The sequence below is a fragment of the Lipotes vexillifer genome, unplaced genomic scaffold (assembly GCF_000442215.2).
Source record: "Lipotes vexillifer unplaced genomic scaffold, Lipotes_vexillifer_v1.1 scaffold117, whole genome shotgun sequence".
NCBI classification, from domain to species: domain Eukaryota; kingdom Metazoa; phylum Chordata; class Mammalia; order Artiodactyla; family Lipotidae; genus Lipotes; species Lipotes vexillifer.
Genome location: NW_006785593.1, coordinates 1,574,312 through 1,589,984, shown reverse-complemented (window position 1 = coordinate 1,589,984; position 15,673 = coordinate 1,574,312). Strand labels below are relative to the sequence as shown.

Genomic DNA, 15,673 nt, shown 5'->3' with positions numbered 1-15,673 from the left:
AAAAAAAAAAAAAAAAAAAAAAAAAAAAAAAGGTATACCAGGAAAGTAGAAATTTTAAATGCTTATGTACCTAATAACAAACACTTAAAATATAGAGAACAAAAGTTAACAGAAATCAAAAGAGAATTAAACTGCCCTCTGTCATGGTGGAATATTATAACATTTCTTTCGGTACCTGACTGAAGAAGAAAATAAAATCTATAAAGATAATGATAATATGAGCAATGTGATAAACAAGATTGTCCTCAGTGATATATAGAGAATCTTGCATTTTATTTCCCAAAATTGACCAAATGTGGATCATACAGGAAAACTCAACAAATTTCAAAGAATTGAAATCATACAGACTATGTGTTCTCTTACAATAGCAGAATTCAGCTAGAAATTGATACAAAAAATGAAATTAAAAAATGATAAATAGAAAGTACTTAAGTTTTTAGAAGGTATGCTCTATGCTTCTAATTAACTCATTGGTCAGAGAATTCAAACTAAAAATAGGAAAAAAATGTTGAATTTGGTGATATTAGAGTACTACATATTGAAACATATTAGGAGGTAAAGCCCCACTTAGAAATTTATAGCATTATTATGTTAGAAAAAATAAAAGCCAAAAATCAATGATCTAAGCATTATCTCAAGAAGCTAGGAAATAAAAGAGCAAATAAAACCTAAGGCATATAGAAAGAAGGCAAAAATGAAGCTAGCAGCAAAAATTAATAAAGTAAAAATATTTAAATAGAGTATAAACAAAGCTAAACGTTGGTTTTTAAAAAATTAACTGATAATTCTCTGGTAGGTTGGTAAAGTTCAAAATAATGAGGTTATTTTGAGCACAGTTTATGCTGATGAATTTGAAACTGTAGATGAAATGAGAAAATTCCCAGGAAAACACGTCTTAAACCATGTTAACCCAAGAAATTAAAAAGTGCAAATAATACTTCACATGGAAGAAATGGAATCATCAATTAAAAAATCTTTTCACAAAGAAAAATCCAGGGCCAGATGGCTTCACCTGTGAATTATGTTATCATTTAAGGGAGGAATTATACTAACTATTAAAATTTCTAAAAGACAATTAAAATGAAGAAGCACTTCCCAAGTCGTTTTATGAGGTGTATTATTTTTCTATTGCTGTGTAACAAATTACCACAACCTAAGAGGCTTAAAGCAACACACTTATTATCTCAGTTTCTGTGGGTCAGAAGTCTGAGGATAGCTTAGGTAGGTCCTCTGCTCAGAGTTTTAACTGGTTGCAATCAAGGTGTGGGCTAGGCGGCATTCTGATCTGGAGCTCCGGGTCTCCTTCTGAGATCATGTGATTATCTGTATATATGTCTATATATACATGTATGTGTGTGAGTGCTTGTGTGTATATGCACATATACACATACGTGTGTAATGATGGTTATGATCTCCATTACCTTTGTCATTCATATTCTGTTTAGTTAGAAGCAAGTCACAAGCCCTGTGATGCTCAAAGGTACGCCCCATATTCATCCCTTCTATAAACCCCCTGCCCATGCTCAAAAGGGAGGGGTTTATAGAATGGATGAACATGAGGGCCACTCTTAGGTCTGTCTGCTACATGAGGCCAAAAAGTCTTAAAGCAAGACCTGAAATATTACCAAAATGTTAGTTGATTAAATGAAGCAATACATAAATATATGACATCAGGACCTAGTTGGGTTCCAGAAATGCAAAGTTATTTTAACTTTCACAATTCAGTGAATGTAATTCTTCGTGTTAATTAATAGAGAAAAGAATTCATATGATCATCTACACAGATGCAGACTAAATGTAGATAAAAATTCAGCATTTGTTTATAATGATATTGTTATATCATATAATGATCATGTAATGATTTAATATCATTACATATTAATGATATAATGATTATTTATCATGGTAAAATTTCAACAGTCTAGAAATAGAATGAACTTTTTTATTAATTAATTATTCAATGTCATTATTTTATTCAAACGTTTATTGAGCAACTAATATTTGCCAGGAACTCAGCTGTTTTCCCTGTTTATATACACTCATGAGAATGTCTTCCTTTAAAATACTGACAGCTCTCCATGCACATTCACTATACAGAGAAGATTACTCTACTTATCAAAGTACTTACACATCAAAAGTACACACAAAGTACTCTACACTTACCATAATGTATAGCTGGGTTTATTTCTATTTAATAATAAATATTTTTCTCCCACCCTTCTATGTTTATTGCCTTCCTTTTTATTTAACCAAACATAGTAGATCTTCCAGATCTTTCTCTATTTAACAGCTGGAGATGTCTAACTTTCAAAATTCATTTAATATAATTACTCCCTTTTAATGGCTAGATCACACAAACTTACTTCTTGGCCAACCATACGAAATTAATGAAATAAAAAATCTTTGAGGAAATGTGACTTTCACCCTAGTTTGATTTTTTTTAAAGTATAAAGAAGATAGATTATAGAAGACAGAAATAAATTATGTGATATACTTCCCAGATTATGGAAGATAGAAATAAATTATGTGATATACTTCCCAGATAATTTGGAGCATGAAAATTTTGTAACCTGTAATAGTTACACTCATTGTATAGAAAGATAACCAGCACCAGAATGAAGATTTTAAAAGTTATATTCTTTTTGTTTCACTACTCTGTGCAGAACTTTAATTCTACAAATAAACCACCAAAATGCATACATAGTAAATGATAATTAGGTAGAGGTTTATATTAATATTCTTTTAAATTACTGATAAATGTCTGGAATTATGTTTATTTTATGGTTAACATTAATATATGTTAATGTTAATTAACTTAATATATCGCAGCCTAAAAAAACTTCCAGTGTAAAATAGCCTTTACCTGGTATTGTTTTTGGAGGATGTAACTAGTATTAAGCTAAAGAGTACAGTTGATATCTTGGATCGTATGGTAAGACTCCCTTCCTTCCTTCCCTCCTTCCTTCCCCCCTTTAAAAGTTTTACTTATGGATCTATTTCTTTCAAAGCACTAATCAACTCTTTACATTGTATTACATGGCAATCAGTCTTGATTTGCTTATCTAAACTAAATGATGTTGGATGCCATAAACAACACAGGAAGAATGCTGTGTCCTAGTCCTTAAGAAATGTAGTTCTAAAGTCGTCATGGAATTAACTTAAGTTCACATTTTCAATGCTATTCAAACAATTTTAAATATTTATTTGGACATATAGCAATTCCATTTTCAAGATATTGTAGTAAGAAAGGTTGCTGTAGGTACTCAACGAAGTTTCATTTATATTAATGTTGAAGATGTGTCAAGAATCGAAATGTATTGCTAAAGTGTAACTCTAAAAATGCAGATTTTGCTAAAGTATATAAAGGTTTTATTTAACTATCATATCAAGCAGAGTATCCATAGCCACTCATCTAACTCCTTTATTATTTTCTATCAAGGTTAGATTTAATATGAATGACTGAGAAGGCAACTTTCTTTCCTTTTCTTAAGATGTTATTGCCTTTGGCAAGTTAGTTTTTATGGAAGCAACAAAAAAAAAATTTCCTTTTGCAGATCTATCAGAGAACTCTATAATCCTTACTCTCAGATTAACAGACTACAAGTTTTATATTTAGTTTTTTTGAACTTTAGATGTTTTTTCTCAACAGCTCATATAATACAAAGTGTTATTGCCTTATGTCTTCCCTTTTCCTTTCCATTATTTTCTCATATTTTATTATTAACACCCGTTTAGATTTACAGGTGTTTTTGTTCATTTTATTTTCTTCCTCACTTGTACTCTTTACTCCTCAAGTAATTTTGTTACTCTTCTCCATTTCTTAAATACTCCAGTTGTTTCTTGCTAGCTTCCTTTGAGTATGCACGATGACAAAGTTAAATTAAGAAATACTCCAAAAAAAAGAGAAATATCCTATGTTCTTAACTGATCATACAGAGCATGTGCGTGTACACACATACACACAAACACGTTACTGTATAATGTTTTATCTTACATTTATACATTTATATTTAGTATGTATATATGTATACATACACATATATGTAAACTTAAATACTCCACTGAAATTATACATGTTTGGCTGGTGTTGTGAAGGAAACAACAGGGGGCTATAATTAAGAATGGAAGACAAGGTCAAGGAAGTTCTCTCTGAGGAAGTGACTTCAAAAAGATGAATTACCTGAGGAGTAGATGATGAATGATCTGGGAGAATGTAATAACATAAGGAGAGTAGTGGGTTAAATAGTGTTCCCCCCCAAATTCATGTTTACCCAGAACCTTGGAATGTGACCTTATTTGGAAATAGTCTTTGTAGGTGTAATTAGTTTAGGATCTTGAGATGAAATCATACTGGATTTAAGGTGGGCTCTACATCCAATGACTAGTGTTCTTATAAGAAGAGGAGAGGACACAGAGAGACATGTAAAGGAGAATGTCATGTAAAAATGGAGACGGGGGCTTCCCTGGTGGCGCAGTGGTTGAGAGTCCGCCTGCCGATGCAGGGGACACAGGTTCGTGCCCCGGTCCGGGAAGATCCCACATGCCGCCGCGGAGCGGCTGGGCCCGTGAGCCATGGCCGCTGAGCCTGCGTGTCCGGAGCCTGTGCTCCGCAACGGGAGAGGCCACAGCAGTGAGAGGCCCGCGTAATGCAAAAAAAAAAAAAAAATGGAGACAGGGATTGTAATCATGCACCTATGTAATCAAAGAATGACAAGGATTGCTAACAATCACCAGAAACTAGGAGAGAGTCATGGAATAGATCCTCCCTCAGAGTTTCCAGAAAGAACTGAACCTGCCCAACTACTTGATTTCAGACTTCTGGCACCCAGAACTATACATTTCTGTTTTAAGCTACCAAGTTTTTGGTAATTTATTATAGCACCCTTAGGAAACTAAGACAGGAATTAAGAGTGACTAAAGTTTAGTAAGCTAAAGACAAAGTACATTTTCTTGGAGTATTACATTTGATTGGAGTAAGAGAAAATAGCCAGATCATGTTGTGTCTTACAGAAGTGTGGATTTTATTTCAAGTGCGATAGGAAGTCATAGGAGAGTTCATGTGAGAAAATTACATAAGATTTATGTGTTAAAATAATATGCTGGATGCTCTTAGAAACTGAGTAGAATAGGACAAGAATTGAAGCAAGGAGAACCTGGTAAGTGGGTCGGCTACTGTAGAAGTCCAGGTAAGAGATGGCGGGAGTTTGGTGTAGAGTCATGGCAACAGAGAAGTAAAGCAGGCTGAGATCTATTTTGAAGTTAGAACTGATGATTTACTGATGGATTGAAAGTGCATGATGAGGAAAAATTTTATATGCCTTCCTAAGTTTTGAGCTGAGCTACTGGGTAGATGTTCATGAAATTTACCAAAACAGAGAACACAAGGAAGATAAAAATTGGGGAGGAGTGAGAAAGGAGGATTTTTTTTAACTTTTTATTTTATATTGGAGTATAGCTGATTAACAATGTTGTGGTAGTTTCAGGTGCACAGCATAGTGACTCAGCCATACATATACATGTATCCATTCTCCCCCAAACTCCCCTCCCATCCAGACTGCCATGTAACATTGAGCAGAGGTCCCTGTGCTGTACCGGTTGGTTACCCATTTTAAATATAGCAGTGAGTACATGTCGATCCCAAACTGCCTAATTTTCCCTTCCCCCCCACCCAGTAACCATAAGTTCGTTCTCTAAGTCTGTGAGTCTGTTTCTGTTTTGTAAATAAGTTTATTTGTATCATTTCTTTTTAGATTCCGCATATAAGGGATATCATACGATATTTCTCTTTCTCTGTCTGACTTACTTCATTCAGTATGACAATCTCTAGGTCCATCCATGTTGCTGCAAATGGCATTATTTCATTCTTTTTAGTGGCTGAGTAATATTCCATTGTATATATGTACCACATCTTCTTTATCCATTCCTCCGTCGATGGACACTTAGGTGGCTTCCATGTCTTGGCTATTGCAAACAGTGCTGCAATGAACATTGGGGTGCGTGTATCCTTTCGGACCATGTTTTTCTCCAGATATATGCCCAGGAGTGCCATAAACAAAATGAAAAGACAACCCACAGAATGGGAGAAAATATTTGCAAACAATGTGACTGACAAGGGATTAATCTCCAAAATATACAAACAGCTCATACAGGTAAATATCAAAATAATAACCAACCCAATAAAAAAAAAAATGGGCAGAAGACCTAAACAGACGTTTCTCCAAACAAGATATGTAGATGGCCAAGAGGCACATGAAAAGATGTTCAACATTGCTAATTATTAGAGAAATGCAAATCAAAACTGTAATGAGATATCACCTCACACCAGTCAAAATGGCTATCATCAAAAAATCCACAAACAATAAATGCTGGAGAGGGTGTGGAGAGAAGGGAACCTTCCTACACTGTTGGTAGGAATGTAAATCGGTACAGCCACTATGGAGAACAGTATGGAGGTTCCTTAGAAAACTAAAAATAGAGCTACCATATGACCCTGCAGTCCCACTCCTGGGCGTATATCAGGAGGATGTTATTTAGCTTGACATATGTGAGTTCTTTACATGGATTGAGATTTAAATTTCAGGGACTCCAGTATGTAAATAATATTTAAAGGCATGGGAATAGTTAAGGTCATCTAGGGAGAGAGTATAGAGAGAAGTCCAAGCCAACACTGAAGCTAATTAGAGGAAAATATGCAATATAGGACATTAAATAAGAAGCTTCCTGCTGGAAAATATATGAATGTTAATGAATGTTATGTTATAGAAAGAAACAGAGGTAAGTAGGGATTTTCCTCAGCAATACGTTCAGAGTAAGTCTCTGGAATTTCTGTGTTTTTAGTCTTTGTGCTACTTTTTACTATTTAAGACAGGATAAGGAATTACTGAAGCAAATTGCCAATGACATTTTTGTAAATCCACAAATCTAATTCACATTGCTTTTGATAGCTTCTATGAGCAATAAACTTCAATAGCATTTTGTCCTTAATTTCACAGCCAGTTCAAATAGTAAACTTTAAAATGTTTATATGTAAAATCCAAATGAAAAGAAAGGTGGATGCAAACATAGCCAATCCAAAGTTTGGTTCATCAATATGGTAGAACTGGTCTTTTACAGTCAGTCCATTTTTACACTTATATACTGTAGAAATGGAATTGACCTTACAAACTGTATGGCTGTATACCTTTACAAATAAGGAAATCAAGATTCAGAAAGACAAATAACCTTCCTGTGGTGGTCATATCTTGTTAGTGGCAGAAGTGGAACTAAGATCACTGGTTTTCTTTTGGCTGGTCAAAGCTGCAACTGTGGAAACCCCTCTTTGGAATTAACCACAAGGGGAGTCTGTCTTTAAAAGGCAATATTAGATTTTAGTTTCATTGAGGGAAAAAACAAAAGAGAATATTTATTAAATACTGTGATTATATGAGATAGAAATAAAGTCTTAAGAAATGACCCTAGGGTTTAATCCCAATTTTATCACTTTAATAAGTGCTTTGATTTTAGACCAGCTTCTTATTCTCACAGAGCATCAGTTTTCTCATCTGTAAAACTAAACCCGCATTTCACTGTTTTGTGAGGATTTATCATAATCCTTTAGTAACTATAATTAAGATTCTGAGCCTCTTGTAGCCTTCAGACATGACACCATTAAAGTAACACAATTTTGAATCATCACCTTGGAAGCTGGCCTTGATAGGAAGAGTCAAGTAGAGGGAAGAGGGAGAAAATAATGAAAAAAGAGAGAAAAGAAAATAGCATTTTTACGTTTTAGTCATGTACATACAACATGGATACATTGACATTGTATCATGTACATGCTAGGAGATTTGTCTAAGTATTCCTGTAACACCCTCAACTTTCAGAAGACTCTGCACGCCTGTGCTACAAAATGGGTGGCAGGGAAATTTCTCTTTGCATTCTTGGGCCCTCCCTAGCAATAGACTACTGTAGCTTGTTATATATTGTGAAAAGCCAGGAAAAGGGAGACAGGGAGTTCATAGTTCGACTCCTCCAGCCTTAGTGTTAAGCTGGTTCTGTGCATCAAGCCTCAGGACAGGGTCTTTCTCTACTTCCCTGGACCTTCCCTAGTGGTCTAGAGTTTTCTACCCTCCCTCCAAGGCAGCTGACCTCTGTCTCAAATCAGTAAGTGTTTCCACAAGCTAGTCTCCTGCAATGGACCTCTTTTTTATATCATTGCAAAGTCCTAGAATTAGGTCTGTTTCTTCCTCCTCTCCCAATGGCAGATGTTTTTTTCCTACTGGCCATGATGGTTAGAGGAGGTGGATTTCTATTCCACTCCCAGTGGCAGCTGACCTTGTCCTGGGAACAAGGAGTAAGAGGATTCTCTGTGCCCTCCCTAGTGGCAGCCAACTTCTGCCTGGGACTTAGGGCAGGATTTCCCTTCCTTCCTTTTGCAGACAGATGACCCTTCTTATCAAAGCAGGACAAGAAAGATGTTAGATGCTAAAAGGGTTCTCGCCCTTTCCTCAGTGGCAGACACCTTTTTCTGTTTTTATGCCTATCCCCAAGCAGCAGTTGAGCCCATCTTATAAAAAACTGATGGTGGAGCTGGTGCAGGAATTCTGATCTCTCATGATAGCCCACATTAGGCTTTTAAGAATTTGTTAAAATGTGAGTTTATTTCTTCTCACCTGCTTCTATGACTGCTTTTACTTGTCTCAACAGTTTGAGTATCCTGTGTTTCCTCAGAGGGTCTTGTAAACCTTGAGTATTTGATTTATCTGGTTGCCTTGCGTCCTCAGCTCTCTGATTTTTAAAGGAAAAATTATGATGTTTTTAGATCACCTTTTTTTTCTCGTTGTTAGCATAGGAGCAATGTTCTCTTAACACTTTGTATTATCCTAAGTGGAAGTAGAACTCCTCACCCAATTTATTTTATTTTTTTATTTTTAAATTTAAATTTTATTTTATTTTATTTTATTTTGTCCACGCTGTGCAGTATGCAGGATCTTAGTGCGGCATGTGAGATCTTAGTTCCCCGACCAGGGATCGAACCCGTGTCCCCTGGAGTGGAATCTCGGAGTCTTAACCACTGGACTGCCAGGGAAGTCTCTCACCCAATTTTTTTTTATCTAGTATTAGAATTTATTATTCTTCCTTTGGTTGGTTACTAGGTAAACTCTTTACCTAGTACTGATGAGTGATGTGAACAAATAATATAAAATTTTGAACATTATCATGGGCCTTAGAAGGTGAGAAGTAATACTCTGAGAGACATGAGGGAACTAAGGGCACTGAAGAAATAGCAAATTCAAACTTCCTACCTCATACTCAAGAAATGAGATTCTTGAAAGAAATGGTGGATAAAAAAAAAACACAGTCATTATTCATTCTCTGCTTTATATCTTTCCTTCTTTCTCTCTTTTTCTATTTTTTCTCCCCCCCCTTTTTGCTTTCCCCCCAACCTTCCCCAATAGCTGAATTCTAGTTAATAAAATGTGCTTAATGTATGACTTCTTTGTACTTGGCTTGATATTAAAGATTTTCTAGACACTGTTTCCATGCTATATTGTAGCTTCCCTCTATAACCAGAGAAGAACTTCTGTTCCAGACAAACTTATATTCTTATTATCTTTCCCTCCATGTTTTTGCTTATGCATAGAATGCATTTTCCCATTCATGTCCTAACTCTTAATTTTTAAAACATCTAAATTCTCAGTAACTGAATTGCTACCACCACAACTTATTTGTACATTTAACATTTTTAAAATAAAAATCTGACTTTAATCCAATGTGAAATAAAATGATCAATAAAAATAAATTTTAAGTAACAAATGCATTTTCACTGCTCATTGATCATTTACAATATGCTGAAGCCTGTACTATATGTTTGCGCACTATACAAATATAGTACAAAACTACTTTCTGTTGGAATTTTTAAATAAAGAGCACCACCTTGTGGGAATATATGCTTATATGTAATGGAAGACAGGAATAATAATTCATTTAAAAAATAGTGCTTATAATTTATACTACACTAAATTATTAGTGTAGAAATAAAACCTCATGCTTTTTCCTAAGGAAAATTAAAAGATGGAAAGATGGAATTAGGAAAATTTTATTATGCAATCATACATCAATTTTTTTCATATGTAATGAATCAATAAAAATCCTCTGTAAAATTATAACTACTAATGATTCCTTTTATAGAAACATTATTTTAGAACTAGTTTTTAGCATAACATAATAAATAGCATTATAAGGAACTATTAAGATGACCTGACCCCCAAAAAGCCTTTCTTTAAAAGTAGGGAAACCAGAATTGAGGGAGTGAATTTAGTGTGTCCACAAACTTATGTATAACCAGTAGAGGGCTAGACGTGGTCACAAAAACATCATTCCTGTTTGCCTGACTGGTTTTGATCAATTGTCAGACATTAGAATATAGTAATAGTTCATTGACCAGTACTGGGGAATCCTTCATTGATCTGTACCGGGGAATAGATTACTTAACAAAAGCGAATTTTGTTATCATAATTTTAAAAATACGTAACATATAATATACTATTGTCTACTTAAAAATAATACTCATTTTTCTAGAATCTTTCTGTGGCACATTATTCCTATTTTTCTAACAATAGATAATTAATGCATCTAGTATTTAATGGAATTTAACTTGAAAAAAACTTAACATTTTTTATGGATTAGATTGGTACTGTTTCTTTTAGAGCTTCCACATTTGACATTATTTCATCTCAACTTACTTTCAAAGGTTGGACTAAAGTTTGGAGATATTCCTCTTGCAATTGGGAGCCCAGAGCTGGAAAGTATTTCCTCCTCCCAAATATAAAAAGAACACAGGTTTCATCATCTTACAAAATCAAACATTGTACTTATGCTTTGGGATTCCTAATCACCTTACTACTTTTTGATAACAAGTCATATCACTCTTCTATGCTGAAACTGTGGAAGAATAAAATCCATTCTGGTTTTTGTTCTTTTAATGGTTTATTTTTTAAACATGGGATTTTCTTAAGCCAGGTTTCCCCCACCCTGTTCTAACATGTTTGAGTTGGGCAATTATTTCTAATGCAACTAAGCATCTGGCTTTCATTCTTTCAGTTTGTTAGAATCTTTATATATCCTGATTCTGTTCTTTGCTCCTTATTTCTGTAACTTTGAGTGATAAATATAATTTGTAAATGTGCTTTTGTGTCTTCATATACAGCAACAGCAAACTATAAAGGTTCAGTTACAAAAACTTGAGTCTTGCTAATGGTGACCAACATTCAGGTGACTCACAATCCAGTTATTCATTCTGATAAGAAACCATCTCACCATCATATCATCCAGCCTGCATGCCCTTATCTTTTCTCCAAAAGCCTCAACTCAGATAATCAAACCCACCAGGATTATTGGACTATAGCAATATTTCTCTCTCTATTCTTATAACCAATTGTAATTTAAATAAATAATTTTACTTGTAGCTGTTTTCATTCATAATTTATTACATCTAATTAAAGTATGACTTTGAAGAACTACTAGTCACAGATTTATTGGATTTTGCATGATTTCAGACATCATTATACAGGGTAATTCATGGTAGCTTTAGGACAGGAGTCTGTAAAGGTATTTTAGTAGTTGAGAGGTCTTTGGTGTTTTTCTTTTAGTTGTTACATGGGCCAGGTGTGTTCAATAGACAGCAGTGGCAAAGGTTTCAAGATAGAGAGCAGAGCATGAGAAGTCTCTTGAGACTTTGATTCAGAACTCATACAACCTCATTTCTGGAGCATTCTATGGTCCTCAGTATATCACGTGCCAGTCCAGATTCAAGGAGTAGGCAACTGTAACTCCACTTGTTAGTGGGTGGATCTCCAAAAAAATTGTGGTCACTTTTGTAATCTATCACAACCAGACTTGTAGCCATGGAAGTGGAAATGGTACTCTTTTTGGGTTCCTGGACCACATTCCAATGTGCATGTGTAGGGGGGGATGTCTGATAATTTAATTCAGTTCTGACACTATCTATTCAGAGATAGCATCAGATTCCACAGGTTGAGGTCTCAGTCACATAAGACCCCACCCCCCACACCAGATACACACACACACACACACACACACACACACACACACACATTCTTACACATTTTCAGACACCAGTCAGTTGTAAGCTCTGGCTAAATAACCTGTGCTTCTGACCAATAGGCTACAGATTGGAGGTTCCAACAGCCCCCTCTTTGAGTTTAATTAATTTGCTAGAGTGGCTCAGCAAACCTGTTTACTCACTAGATTACTATTTATTATAAAAACCTATAACTCAGGAACAACCACACGGAATAGATGCATAGGGCAAAGCATGAAGAAATGGTGCGGAGTTTCCATGCCCTCTCCAGGTGCACCACTTTCCCTGAATCTCCACTTGTACACCAACTGGGGAGCTCTCCAAACTGTGTCCTTTTGGGTTTTCATGGAGGCTTTATTACAGAGTCATGATTGATTAACTGCTTGGCCATTGATGACTGAACTCAATGTCCAACCCCCTCACCCCTCCCTGGAGGTCAGTGGGTGGGATTGAAAATTCAGATCCTCTAATTACTTGGTTGGTTCCACTGGCAACCAGCCCCCTTTCTTAGGAGCTATCCAAAAGTCACCTCATTAACATAACACTTTATCACTCTCCACACTTAGGAAATTACATGGGTGTTGGGAGCTGTGAGTGAGGAATCACACAAAGACCAAATGTATATGAGTAATATATTTTGGTCATCTGAATGACCAAATATATATATATATATTTTTTTTTTTTTCCACAGTATCACCATACACACTGTGAGACAATAATCAATGGAACTTGGAATCAGAGAAACAATGGAAGAAGGGAGAAAAGTCAAATTAAATAATTTGACCTAAGAGACTTTGTTAATGAGAAGCAATATAATTTACATGCTTAAAGATTTGCAGTAAAGTTGACTTGGATTAAAAGTCTGTTCAATTTTATCACTAATTCCCTTCCCTAAAAACTGACCTTAGACATGTCATTTATTTTCTGTAAGTTCTGATTTGTTTCTTCATTTGCAAAAAACTGGAAATGATAATAGCTACCTCATTAGGTGATTGGTTGGATTAAATGAAATCATGAAAGTAAAGTGCATAACTGTATGCTTGATAGAGTAAGGGCTCAAAAAATGTCATTAGTATATTATTTGTAGAATTAATAATTTCCTTAGTAGTATTATGAATAGTGTCCTGATTACAACAAAACACATATCAGAAAGAAAACTCATTTGAAAGTAATCTGTTTTGGACAAGGTGTGATTGTATTGTCAATGGAAATAGTTGCTGGGGCGTTGAAAATTTAAAACTGGGGTTTTAGACAGAAATCACAGATAGAAATGTCCATATAGAGAAGACATTTGAAACCTTGGGAATGAAGGAAATTTGGAGCAAAGATCTGTACGAGAAAAAGAACAGGCAGCCAAAACTAAATATTTAGGAATTTAGAAGATTAGATTATGATTAATTTGGCAAGTTTGATCAAATATATAGGATAAGATGGTATTTTTGTTGTTGTTTGCTTTCCTGGCACTAATTTTTGCTCATCATGTTTCCAATCATTGGCATTGTCACCAACTGTTAGAATCCTTTTCCTCTGTAAGGACATTTCATACATCCCCAGCTTTCCATGCTTTATGATCTCAGCCTGAAGCATAGTGTAGGTGAATAATAATAGCTCAAGAAATATTTTAATTTAATAAAAGAGAAGACGTAAGGTTCATAATATAAATAAGATTCCAAAAATGTTATGATAGTCCTTCATATTGCATAAACATTCAATTTAAATGTATCTAACCATATATATTTGTATGTAATCATGTTCACATTCAAGGATCATCTATCATATCTAAGTTTCCCCTAAACTCAAAACTCAAGTATTTATTTAAAAAAAAAAAGTTATTCCTGGTAGTTGAGTATAAAATTAACCGTACCAGGTACAAATGGTAGTAACTAATTGCAGTTGATATAGGAAAACATGGAATCATCTGGTTCTTTCAAAAACAACCTTACATTCATTTTATTAATGGCTCAACATAGGGCAGAATATTGTCCAGATTATGAACAATTTTGGACTCCTATATAGTTATTATAATCTTAGTGTGAACTCTTTTTTTAATTGAAGTCTAGTTGATTTACAATGTTGTGTTAGTTCAGGTGTACAGCAAAGTGATTCAGTTATACATATATATATTATTTTTCAGATTCTTTTCCATTATATGTTATTACAAGTGTGAACTCTTTAGTGAAATATTATGACAGTTTCCAGTTCTATATAAGAGATATTTACTGAGCATATATTCTGTGAAGGATGTTCTTCTTTATCAATTAAGAAAACATTTATAACCTTTGTGTGAAAAACATATACTTTAACTTTCTTAGTTTAAATCCAGAAATATTTTCCAGCATTAGTAAAACCTGTTGTGACTGCATAATGTATTATATTTTATTGCTGACTTTAGGAAAACTAAATTTTTCAAATGAGTAGACATTCTTTATAAGTGTGGTTAGGGGAAAAGTGTGTGTTTGAGTCATACTAAATGTGGGAGGGGATGTAGGTCGTTGTATTTTATTTTTCTAGGCTGTAAGTGGTATGTTGATATGTCAGAGATATTTCAAGACTCAGGAGTGAATGTTCTATTGTAGTTTCTATTTTCTTTTGTCAGAGATCTGCTGAATGTTGTTTTTGTTGCAGGTGGTATTTGGAAATTTGATCCAGAGGAACATGTTTTAAGAGACAAAAAGTGGGGGAAAATTGATACCAGTCAAACCTACTCCTACACTACTCATCTGGTAGTTGTTATTGCTTTTGTAGTTTTATTTTGTTTCCTCATGAGGCACATAGTGATGAACAAGATTGTTGGCTTTCCTATTTGACACACTAAGGGCTTTGACAATTCCCTTGATAATAAGTACTTCCTTCAAAAGAGAGAAGAGAAAAGCCACAGGAAACTAGGGAAGAAATATGGGAAGGAGTCTCCAAAATATATTGAAGTGGGGAAGAAAATTTAAGACAATAAAAAGAAAGAATTGGAACTGCAGCAGTTTTCATCTCACCATATTAAATATGGAGCTCTAAGAAATCTTTGCATAGAGACACCACATTTATAAAATGATTATCATCCTGGATAGATCATATGTGGGTGAAATCAATTAGACAAACATTGCTCCAAGACCCATCCTCAGCTCTCTACTTATCTCTCTCCATAAAATCATCCAAACTTGTGACTCCAAGTATAGCTTTAAAAATTATCTATCTCTATAAAGATAAATTTCTCTCAACATATGCTATTTACTACTTATTATTGATTACTTATGTTTTTCCTGAGTTCTAGATCCACTTTACAACTTGCGTGTCACAAACACCTCAAACCAGTATTGCCATCATTTTTTCCTCCTATATTTTATATTTCAGTAAATGGTTCTACCACCAAGTCAAGTGCTTCAGTCCAACACTTAAATATCATTCTTGAATCTTTCTTTTTCCTGAACTACTCTTTCATCACCATCTTCCACCAATGTACTCTCCAATTTCCATCAATTAAATCTTTAAAATACATCTCAAACCCAAACATTCCCTTTTCACTGTTAGAACCCTGGTCCCAATCACTGCTGTCTCTCAACTGGACCTCTGCAACAGCCTTCTAATTAGATTCCCTAC

The 15,673-nt window shown here is 34.6% G+C and overlaps 1 protein-coding gene across 5 annotated transcripts in view; it reads left to right on the top strand.

The window, feature by feature from the left end:
- Positions 1-15,673, top strand: part of PPFIA2 (PPFI scaffold protein A2) — a 474,850-nt gene that overhangs the window by 98,078 nt on the left and 361,099 nt on the right. The window lies entirely within an intron of this gene.